Consider the following 12,890-nt stretch of genomic DNA (forward strand, 5'->3'; position numbering starts at 1 on the left):
GAGCGGCTAAATGAGGATTGTTAGCAAAAACCAGGTAACCATGTTTATTGCATATTAATGTCAATTTAAAGATTTAACTTTACCAAAATGCGGTTAAAATTAGGCAGCAAATTGCTAGCAAGAGTTGAAGATCAAAATTTTCAGTTAACTTTCTGTTAATTTGCACTGTGTGTTATGCTCATGTTGTAGTTAGAAAACTGAATAAAGTTGACGTTTATTTGCTATCAATTTCAAGGACAGTCAGCTCAACAGCTCAAACTTGAATTCGTTTACCTCCAATTTACGACAGACATTTTGCGGTAAAATAAGAGCAAATTTTTGCTTGAGCACCTTGATTATTTGGATAACGATAATCTTAAGGTGTGATTAATGTAGGTTATGGCATCACTATAAATGATTTTTTTATAAAATTATATCTGATAAAGATAGTTCATGACAAATACAATCTTGTATACTCAAAAATGCTTATTCGGTAATTAAAACAATTTTTGAGTGTACAGAAGTATCTATGTACACAGTACAGATTATTTTAAACTTCTATTCAAATGTCATTATAGACATAAAATCATTTTGAAATAATTAAAAAATGTAATAGCTGCTGTACTAATTTGTCAATGCTCAGGGAGCTCGAAAGCAGCGGGAAGTTTTGGGGCTGGCCCGCAGGGTCAACTGACAAAAATTTTTTTTACTTATTACAGTGCTTCCGTCTAAACTTATGATTCCAAACTTATCTATGTGGTCTCATGATATTTATCGATGTTCAAATGAAATTAGAGTGTATTTCGATTTCACAATACTATGAATTGCGATACTTGAGTGATAAATAAATATCCATAAAAATCAATATTCGTTTTATTTACTCAAAAATGAACCTATTGAGGAAAAAAAATAAAATTATGCAAAGAATAAATTATATAAGGCTATAAAAATTATAAAAAAAAAAATCGTTTTTTTAAATATTTAATTTTTACAGTAGATATCAAAACTGAAAATAATCTAATTTATACAAATGAATGGAAAATTTGCTGCAAAATTCAACATATATAAATATGCACGCACAGGAAATCTTCACATACACAACCAAAAATTTGCAGACATCAAATTTTCACAAGTAATAAATACAATATATATGCACTCACGTTGAATGTAGAGACGTACGCTGAAAAGCATGATAAATTCGATTTTCACTTATATTTTCCATTAATTAATAACTAATTTACTAACTATTCAGATTGATGCTGTATAGTAAGATTATTCATAATATCAATATAGATTATTTTATATAAATTTCATAACGACAAGCACAATTAAAAGTTCATATTTTGTTTGATTAGATATTCACTTTTTTTTTGTAATAAATCTTAAACTTAAATGTTCCCGGGCATCTGAAAGGAGATCCCACTGCGTCACAAGTATTAATGCGCATGCGCGACATAGCTACACTGGTGATGAGATGTTAATTAATTAAAATTGATAATAAAAGGCGATAAGACGTTAATTATGATCGAACAAACGAAGATTATGAAAGAACAAACGAAAATGAATATTAATTGATTGATAACAGGAAGAAATGAAATGACGATAAGTTAAGGGGGGCTAAGTTGAGGTTGAAGATTTAATTATAAATAAACAATAAACGAACAAACAACAACAATCGACGGACAATAACGAACAAACGACGAACAAACGATTGGAGCATTGAAAAATTAAAACAGTTTGAAAATTAAAATTGATGGGGGCCAGCTTCAGCAAGCCCTAACTAAGATTAAATAATTTGAATCGTTACGTGACAACCCTTGAGATTTCATAATACTTGATGGTGAAATTTTTTATGAACCAAGTATTATTTTGTAGTAAATATTCTGGCGGTGTTAGTATTTTTAATGAATTCGGGAGTAGCATTATTTTTATTGTATTTAAATTAATCCAGCAATATTGTCTAAAATTAAAATAATTAGTACTTTTCTAATTTGCTAATATCATTAGTTTTAATTCAATATGCATGTGCTACTTGCAGTTATTAAAAAAACGATAATATGTTTTAATTTAAATAAAAATGTAAAGACAGCAATACTCGAAACTTGTGGAGCTTGAAAATTTCTTATTCCTCTTCTACTCACAAACGGAGTCCAATTGAATTGTTGTGATTTTCTGACAGCGTATTATTAAGATTCTCAACGCAGTAGTAGTAGGATTTGGCCACCAGCCTCACCATCTGGTTTCTCAAATTTTACTTTTTACCTTTAGACAATTTATAGAGAATGAATCTCATTAAGTACTTACGCGAAATTTTAACCACGTGATAACTTGATAAAATTACTTATTTACTTGATAGTCATCTACTTTTAATTCAATATTTTTACGAGACGATCTCTTATAATTTAATTTTAATCATTTCCATTAATATTAATTTGTTATTGAACATAACGAAATTCGTGTATTTATTCTTAACTATATTGATTCATTATTAAAATCTTTTTTAACTACTTACACTTTTTTTCTTTTAATTAAGGTTATTATATTTTAAACACACTTGAACATATATTTTCAAAATTAAATATACTCATTCAGAATATATATTCACGAGCTACTTCACTTCATTAGTTACTTATTTTCTTATTTTGGCAGTTCTTTAAACTCGACTTAAATAAATAACCCGGTTTGAAAAACTGGCCCTAAAAGCTCGTTAAAAAAGCTTTAATTCTTGTCGTCAAACTACCTGATTTAGAAATCTCATTTGGAATTATTCAATCCATACTATAGTGTATACCTATAGATAGTCTATTTTGCCAAATTTGAATTGTTTCGGATCGTGTTTGAATTATTTCAAATCGAGTTCGTCAATCAGGGCTTAACATTCTGATTATTCCTCCTTCTAATTTGGTAGTGATGAAAGTTCAGAAAATCAAGAAAATTATTGAATATGGTTTAAGACCTCGCTAACGCATGCATTTCATGTTAAAATCTTATTTTCTTAGCTTTATTTTGTAGCATATTCAATGCATACAATCAGTGACTTAAAGCTGGTTTTTCAACCTAAAATTTTATTAATACGGGATTGATTTACTATAAATAGTATATCTATGTTTTAAAAGTGTTTAAATATACTAGCAATCCTAATTTAATCCTCGATTAAGAAACTTGGATTGAATAACTCTCACTTAACGCCAGTTTTCCAAGCTACGTTTTATCCAGGTTTTTATTATTATTGTTACTGTATTTATATACTCGAGAAAAAATTTTTATATATAATCATATAAAATTATATATAATTATATTGAACTCGATTATATATAATCATATATGGAAAATGGCCAAATATAATCATATATAATTATATATAATTATATTTGGACATTTTTCATATATGATTGTATATAATCAAGTTATATATAATTAAAAAATATTTAAAAAAAAAAAAAATTAAATAACAAATTTTTGATTTGGTTATTACCGCGCGAACGCATTACAAATTCAGAAACAAGAATTGATAGCAGTAAATGATGAACAAATCCTGGAATTCTGCTGGGTTCGAACACGGCTCCTGTTGGCTGGTAGTCCTGAACGTTGATCACTGGTCCACATTACGAGAGTTCAAGTCATGTGCTTAATTGATGTATTTAGAGTGAAATGTTGCTAAAGACAGAGTTCATAAGTTTTCGTGATGAATTTTTACACAATTTAAAAAAACTCCATGAACTTATATGAAATTTTATTTTTGTCGGCCTCGATGATAATTGTATAAAATTTTATTAAGTTTCTCCAAATTTTTTTAATTTTCTGTTGTGATGTGAAATTTAAAAAAACTTACATAAAATTTTGGGAAACATTGAATCATTTCACAAAATTATTTGAAATTCAACTGATTGAAAAACTGGGTACTTTCAATTTTTGAATACCATAAAAAAAAAATGATTTTTTTTTAAACACCCTAATGATTGTATACAGTAATATATGGATATATATAATTATATATGATTCTATATGAAAAAAATTTCTCTGAATGTTATTATATATAATCATATATAATTGTATATAATTCTATATGATCATATATAGATATATATAATTATGTATGATTATATATGAACATTTTTTCTCGGGAATTTACTATGGGTATATGTATAAGATTATATATAATTATATATGATTACTAGCCGCTACCCGTGGCTTCGCACACGTAAGTTCTACAATACATATATTACTATTATAATAAGATTTACTAAATAATTCAAGTAAATATATATATATATATATATATATATATATATATATATATATATATATATATATATATATATATATATATATATATATATATATATATACATATGTATCTATGTGTATGTTATTTTATGTTCTTTGAGCTTATTTCGATTCATTTTCAAGTATTATGTTTCCTATAATCATCATAGTCAGTCTCATTATTATAATTATACTAAAATCATGTCAATAGCAATTAAAATATTTTTATGAACAATTAATTATCACATAACGTAATTCTTATTAAATCAATTATTTTTTAATTAAACTTCTGTCATCGAATCTTTTTCCATTTCCTCTAAGATTTTATTACTAACTGTAGCTTCCACCATATCTATATTAAATATCAAATGTTTATATTATGATAGCGATTAATTAATTCCCTGATTAAAAGGAACGATTCAAAATAATTCAAAACGATTTAATCTTAATGCTATATAGATACATATTTATTATTGAGTAAATCGCTTTGTTTAATCAGGATTAGTTCTTATTATTTTATCAATATATTATTACTTTTTTTTATCCAATCATTTTTTAATTTTTTTTGTTTTTCTAATCTTTTTTTTTTTTCTTCAATTTTAATTATCAGTTCGCCAAATTCTTCGAATGATAGTAATGTCCTATATAGGGCATCCGTGTATGATATCTATTATTTAAAAATTAGTAGTTAATAGAGTAGTTATTATAATAATATTTAAGATTACAAATAATATTTTAAATGATAGCAACTTTTCTCGCATCCTCGAAAGCTTTCCCAGTGGACTCAGACACGCCTTCATGAAACCCTACATTTTCATGAAATCTTCCAGATTTGAGAAGAACTCTTACCACCGTCGAACACCCAACATAAACAATTTTATTATTTTCATTTACAAAATCTAAATAATAAATTAAAAAATTTTAATTTATAAATAATTTTTAGATGAATAAAAAAAACTATCAATTACAGTTATTTCAAAAGCAAAATATTACCAATTGTTTGATCAATTATTTCATGAGCTCAATTATCTCTACTGAATAATTTATTTGCTTGTTTCAATAAAAATTCTAAGTCATAGTGATTTACCGCCATTTTTTTCAGTTCAAAATTATTATATTGAACCAATATTTTATGTTGATAATACTATATGAATTAGTAAATAAAAATAATTGAAATGTGATAAATAAATTTTATGAAAACGTGAAGTTAGCTAATTAAAGTAATTAAAAAAAAAAACTGTTTATTTACTAAATTATATTTTCATAACGTCTATCACACATAAAAGAATTAACAAAATAATTTTGTGCATCTGGAAATAATTATAATAAATGAATAAAATCTTATAAAATAAAATTTAAATTTAAAAACTAATTTATTTAAAACAAAATGATGAAGCAATATAATATCGATTTTTCTAAAACCGATCCTTATGGAATTATTTATCCTAGAAAAAAGAGAAGGTAACCATATATATACAATAATAAAATTTATGTTTATATTATGATGTATATTTTACACGTATATATATATATATATATTGATAAATATATATATATATAAATATATATATTTTACATTTTAGTTTTCGCTTTTTTTTTTTTTTTTTTTTTTTTTAGTCAATTCTCATTTACACGACTAAAAATATTTGTTTGATTGGTCAATAAAAATTGATTATAAATAAAATATCTACGTATAGTTATAAAAATGATAATAGCAATAAAATAATATAAACTTTATAAATTTTAGTTTTACCGGGTACGTTTCAATGATTGTTGGGTCAAAAATAATAAATGGAAAAAATAAATTTATCTTTATTATCAACGAAGGTTATAATAATAACTATCAAATAATAGTTAACGATCGACCGTCTGAAATAGAAAATAAGATTTCTTTGAATCAAGTAAATAATTAATAAAATAGTATGTATCTAATATTTTGCAAATTAATAATAGTTAACTTTTTTATGTTGATAAAGGTTCTCAAAATCAAAGATGCATATGCAACATTCAGAATTGATTTTAATTTAGACATTTATCCTCTGTCTCATTTCAATTTTGAAGTCGACAAATTAGCAAATGTTGAAATAACACCCATTTATTTACATACAAATGATTTCCGTCAGCCGTTAAGCAATTTTCAAATTATTGTTGAGACTGAGGAAGATGAATAATTTTTATCTTAAATTATATCAGGTAGATACTTGTATTGTTTACAGTTATTTATGAGTTTAATTTAACTTAGAAAATTAATACATATATTTAATTATTTCTATTTTAATAATGATGTGGATTGTACGAAAACAATAAAAAAAATAATCAATGAAAATAAAATAATATAAATATTTTAATATTTTAATTATACTTTATACATATAAATTTATGATTATATAAATACATACATATGTATTTATGTAAGTTATGCATACATATATGTTTATATGAGTTGTGTTACTTATAAATAATATTATATCGAAGTTTATATTTTTCAAATATTAATTTATTAATTCAGTACTTCAGTATAGACTACATTACGGGTTTTTTCTCCATTGACACAAACATATACATTTTTATTTGATCTTACTCTTGATAATGATACATATAGTTGTCCATGTGAAAAACAGGGAGTTCGAAGATCTACTCCAGTAATGCTCATTGTTTGTCCTTGAGCTTTGTTTATTGTCATTGTAAAAAATAGACTGACAGGAAATTGAATGCGTTTGAATTCGAATGGAAAATTATTAGGTATAAGAGGTATGCGAGGAATGAATACACTCTCACCCTTTCCTGATCCAGTTAATATAGTAGCTTCTATAACATTCTTTTGTAATTTTGTGACTCGTAATCTTGTACCATTACAAAGTTGAGGTGGATTTAAATTTCTCAATAAAATTATAGGAGCGCCAATTTTTAATTTAATTGTATGCGATGGAAGTCCTGGTACACTTATTGAATTTAAGAAGTCAACAGTATAGTTTGTTGCGTCATCTGGATTAATCGTGGTATTGATTGATGCATAAACCATCTCATTTGCATCAAACTTATCTATTATAGTATTATTAATACGGACTACCATTTCATTTTTAGGACATAAAATAGCTCTCTCTGATAACCACGAGTCCTCTTTATTTTAAATATCTCTTATACCTGGATATACTTTTTCTATCAAATCTTCTATAGATGGTACTATTGAACATAATTCATCAGGCAGAGATACTTCTCCATTTTCATCGTTTATATTTCCACCCCCTACATCCAACAATAAATTAGAAAATTTTTGAGAAATTGGATCACCTCCTTGATGGACTCGCATGTTTACAGTTAGTGATAGTTTTTTAATATTATTCCATAGATAAGATCGTTTAAGAGATATATTCACTTCATCAGCTCTTGTACCTCTAGTAATTACCGGTAAAGTCTGACGAAAATCACCGGAAAATAAAAAAGTTATGCCCCCCATTCTTTTTGTATTGTTTCGTAAGTCTTGTAGTGTTCTGTCAACAGCTTCTATTGCTTTCTTGTTGGCCATCGTGCATTCATCCCAGACTATTAAGCATGCATCTCTCATCACTTTTGCTTTATCACTATTCCTAGAGATATTACAAACTGGTGATTCATATCTGTCAATGTCTATCGGTATTTTGAACATGGAATGGGCCGTTTTACCACCAGGTAAAAGGGTTGCTGAGATACCTGAAGATGCTACTGCAAGCGCAATTTTACCACTACCTCTAACTTTAGATAATATCAAATTTATTAAAAACGTTTTTCCTGTGCCCCCAGGTGCATCAATAAAAAACATTCCCCCTTCTAACGTGTCTATGCTATTCATAATTTCATCGTAAATTTTTTTTTGGTCTATATTAATTTTGAATTCATTTTTTTTCACAAAAGCCATCAGTATCGATTTGTCATAACTTGTTTCAGCTAGATATTCTCTGTTTATCTGAAAATTATCATTAATATTCGGTATCGGCATTCCATATTGATCTAAAGGTTTTCCCCCGATAGAAATAATTGTATTTTCTAAGTCTATGAGACAACGATTCTCAAGCTCTTCTTTATGTAAATTTAAATCAATATCAGGAAAACTTCTTATCAATTTTCTTCCATAATCTTCATATAAATATTTTTTATACTTTGTCCATAATTCTTTAGGGTCAGAAGGGTGACAAAATACTACAATAATTGCAAAAAGTTGCCTTAGTTTAAATGGACTATCGGTAACACACGCTTCTTTTAAAGTTTCATCCCAATGGGAGTCATCTTCAATAAGATCAAGAGCTTTGCAAGCTGCTTGATATGATTGATATACCACACCATTAACTGTTCTTATATCTTTAAAAGATGTTGGGCCTCTAACGGTGTGAAGTAATAGACGTAAGAAATAACACTCTGTATTACCAGGATGAATTGTGTATACTCTTCCAATAACGTGTTCTTTAAAAATACCAGGATAACCTTCAACAGGATTTCCTCTTTTCTTCCTCTTGAATACTTTAGATTGTTTATCAAATATATAATATGCAGGTACTTCGTCATATAAAAGTGTCTTTGCGAAAATTTCCTCTCGGCATAATTGAAAATAGGCCAATAATGTTGTGTTTTTGGGATTAGTAATTTGATCAATAACATTTTCTGTGTTGAAATATACTCGCTGTCCATTTTCTAAATGAACATCCAAGTGAACCACGGAAGGAAATCTCTCATGTATTGGAAAAGACATTATACGCCAAGTTGCTTCTGAGGTACTAATGTATCTCCCAGATTGGTATTTCGTTATCTCATCGTTTTCATTTTTAAGTCCAAACGTTGCTTGATCACTTCCTTTATTCACATATTTACAAATGTATTTTATAGATTGCACACTGCTACAATACTCGACATTTAAATGTGTTTCAAAAGTTCGGGATAATACTGGTGAATAAGGGACGATCCAACGATTATCTACTTCTATATTATTTCCATTTACCTTAACTTGAGCGACAAATCCTCCCGCTTCCGTTGATCTCCGCCGGTAAGATGGATAGCCATCCTCTCCAGTTATCGTTTCATTTACAAATGCTTTCGGAAATCGTTTACTACAACGATTGTCTTTCATACACGGAGATTTTGAATTAATTATTCCACATGGTCCATGAATCATATGTTTTTTAATAATATTATATAAATCTAAATCCTCTTGAGGATTAGGAAATTCTGCTTTTATAATACTATCTATTCTATTAGGTGTTACTTTATCTTCAAGCCATAAGAGAATATGAGCATGAGGAAGACCTCGTTTCTGCCACTCTACAGAATACATATAACATTTAACGGATCCAAAAATTTTTCCTTTAAATAATAAATCAATTAATTTTTTCAACTTCAAGTGAAAAACTCTAGATATAATATCGTGCCGGTCAGATGCAGATTGCCCTTCGTACAGCTCTCTTGTTATTTCTATCCAATTAGGATTAGTGGTCATAGTTACAAAAAGATCAGGACGACCATACTTCTTTACATAACTAAATGCATCTTGTGTTCGCTCATGCATGTATCTTGGGCTTCCTGTAAAACTGGATGGGAGAATAACTAAACGACCTAAATGATCAATATTACTTTCAACGCGCAAAGCATCTTGTAAGTGAATATAGTTTTCGGCTCTAAGTTGTTTTTGACTATTTCTTATAAATGACAATCGCTCGGTTTCGATTTTCGCATACATATCAACCCAAAATTGATTTGAAATTTGACGATAACGGTGTAAATTATTAAACTCATTAGATCTCATCATAAGTCTGTAGCAGTAAAATTGTAAAGCTGAAATTTTTTTATTCGTGTCTTCTGCTTGTTGTCCAGAATGAAATATATTAAAATTATAGCCGTCTTCTCCACGACAAAATATAAGTGGATATTGAAGGGCATCATACGACCGGTGAGTCTCACTTATTCTTTGAAGATCTCCTGTACGCAAAGATAGAACAATATCTCTCTTTTGACACTCTTGATCAACTAACACTACAGCTACTTCATTTGTAGAAGGCTTATTATACCGGCCTTTATGATCGGAAATTGGTTTACGGTCTGCATTGATTACTAATTGATAATTATCTTTGTTTTCGAGTGGAATAGATTCTAAAGCCGATTTAAAGTCATGCACATAAGGATTTACTTGAAGGAGCATATTTTGTAGGTCTGTTATGAGATTTTTATTTAAATTATTATTATAGGACATTCGAAGTTTAATTTGCTCATTATAATCAGCTATAAAATATATCTGTAAAAATTTTGAAGGTTGATCACTTTCAGGAAACAATGAACCAATTAAATGGTATACTTGTCCCTGGATTTTAAAAGTCGGCATAAAGTTTCCCTCAGATACAATATTTGCACCGAATGAAGTCATCTGAAAAGCATTGTTGTAAGACCTTACAGCGTTCAAAAATGATTTTGATTGAACGTGTTTTCCATCCAGCAGAGATTTTAAAGGTTCGGGAGGTTCAAGTAAAGGTGTTAATCGAATTTTACCTGATGAACAGCATAATCCAACAGATTCACCGACCCACTTTAATGCATTACAGTTATTACAAACCTTAGTCATTGGACCAACATCAGATTCCTGTTTGTAATTAATAGACGGATCGTAGGAGAAACCACTATTCAATTTTGATTGCCAACGGATATTTCGTCTCTGAGTTTGTCTATTCTTATCAGCATTTAATCGTTGCTGATGTTCTGAATCAGATTCTAACTGTCTATGGACGGTATGCCATTGGCGATCCAAAGACAATCTTTCTGTTCGTCTGTCGTTAAACTCTGATTCACGAAGAGCCGAAATTCTTTCGTTTTCCATCATTAAATTTGCTTCTTTTTTCTTCTTTAACCTGTAGTATCTATTTCTAGCTGCAGCTCTACTTTCATCGCGTTTGAATGCAGATTCTGATCGTCGCTGAAGAGCGTGATGTTCTCGGTCGATCATTAGGCGAGTTTCACGATCAAATATAGATTCCTGTGAGCGAGATAAAGTATGGTGTTCACGATCGTGAGTCAATCTCTGATTACGATGTTCATCTGATTCGTTATTGCGTGCAATAGTGTGCTGTTGACGATCACGTGATAATCGGTGGATACGTCGTTCATCAGATGCATTATGATATGTCATAAGGTGGCGTGCACGATCATCCGCCAATCTTCTTTCATAAGCTATCTCTGATTCGACTTTCCTCTTATTAGCATGTTGCATTCTATCAGAAGAAAGGCGAATTTCAGATTGTTCTAGTGTTTCATTAGCTCGTAAATTACTTTTCCTTTCTTTCTGAATTTTCAGTCTCTCGTCTCGTTCACATTGAGTTTCAGATAGGCGAAGAAGTTTGTTGCTTCTTGCTTTGGCTGATGATGAACTCAAGTTTGATTTTCGTTTTTTAGGCATTTTTAATGTAAATATAACGAATAATAACGATACATATCTAAAATATAAAATTATTAATTACGATAAGTTATATTGAATTGGTCAATCTTGGTTACCTTAGCATACAAAAATAAAAATTACTATAGATAACTAAGTGAAATCAAGTACTTATCTTTATCTTTTGAATCCAATTTTTTATATAAGTTAATGCACAAAAATTGTTTATAAATAATATAAATGATTATTTATAGGTTATGATCTTCATTTATTTTACATATTGCGTAAGATACGTAATTTTGTCTTTTTAATCCTATATATCATACAATAAATTAAAAAAATTCAAGTAATAAATTAAATAGATTTACATTCTTACTTAGTTACAAATAAGTCAGATTAGACACTCTTATTTTGACTGCTTAATGAAATGTGATAGACGATTCAATTGACAGAAACAATTGATAAATGAAACAAAATCTAATCTAAAAAAAAAAATATAAAAAACAATTGATACGCGTTATATAAAAACAATTGACGCTAATGGAATAAAAACAATTGATGGCTGTAATTTAACTGTTTTTTTCTTATACTTTTAGAAAAATAATTTATATACCCGAATTCTGATTTATAATTGATTTAAAAAGTAGCCTATATTTTAAGTGACAGCATCTTGTATATGTATAAAAAATTTCATCTCAATCAGATAAGTGGTTGATTAGTTATAAAGGTACAAACCGACAGAGAGACAGACAGACGAAAATTCTAAAAAAGGTAGATACAGTATGAGTAGGTCATAAAAATGATATTTGACGCATAATTCGAAATAAAATCACCATGTACAGACAGAGCCTATAGATTTATATATTAGTATAGATATATAAGAAAATTTTCTCGGAATAGTATTATATATAATCATATATAATTATATATGGAGCTACATATGACACTGTCCGTTTAAATATTGCATTATATATCATCATATATAATTATATATAATTCTATGTGGATATATATACAAGATTATATATAATTATATATGATCATATATAGTTATATATAATTATGTATGATTATATATAAACATTTTTTCTCAGCTAATGTTAGTACAAATATTATTACTTTATTATATAGTACATATGTATTATTACTGTCTATTAAAATTAAAGCTGTGCTGTACCTAACAAAATCTCAAATTTAAGATTTCTATTTACATTTTGAATATTTATGAATCTCGAATGATTATAATCTTCTGAGCAAGTCC

The 12,890-nt window shown here is 27.9% G+C and overlaps 1 protein-coding gene and 2 long non-coding RNA genes across 3 annotated transcripts in view; all 3 read right to left on the reverse strand.

The window, feature by feature from the left end:
* LOC103569117 (glutamate receptor ionotropic, NMDA 2B-like) overlaps nt 1-12,890 on the reverse strand; it is a 247,992-nt gene that overhangs the window by 55,225 nt on the left and 179,877 nt on the right. The gene's annotated exons all lie outside the window — the stretch shown is intronic.
* LOC128668994 (uncharacterized) lies at nt 4,354-5,253 on the reverse strand. The gene is made up of 3 exons (XR_008404542.1): nt 4,996-5,253; nt 4,780-4,912; nt 4,354-4,597 (listed from the first exon to the last, which is right to left on the reverse strand). It is a non-coding gene; the product is annotated as an uncharacterized LOC128668994 (long non-coding RNA).
* LOC128668993 (uncharacterized) lies at nt 11,676-12,436 on the reverse strand. Its single transcript, XR_008404541.1, has 3 exons — nt 12,243-12,436; nt 12,006-12,111; nt 11,676-11,942 (listed from the first exon to the last, which is right to left on the reverse strand). It is a non-coding gene; the product is annotated as an uncharacterized LOC128668993 (long non-coding RNA).

This window comes from Microplitis demolitor, chromosome 2 (genome assembly GCF_026212275.2).
Source record: "Microplitis demolitor isolate Queensland-Clemson2020A chromosome 2, iyMicDemo2.1a, whole genome shotgun sequence".
Lineage (NCBI taxonomy): Eukaryota > Metazoa > Arthropoda > Insecta > Hymenoptera > Braconidae > Microplitis > Microplitis demolitor.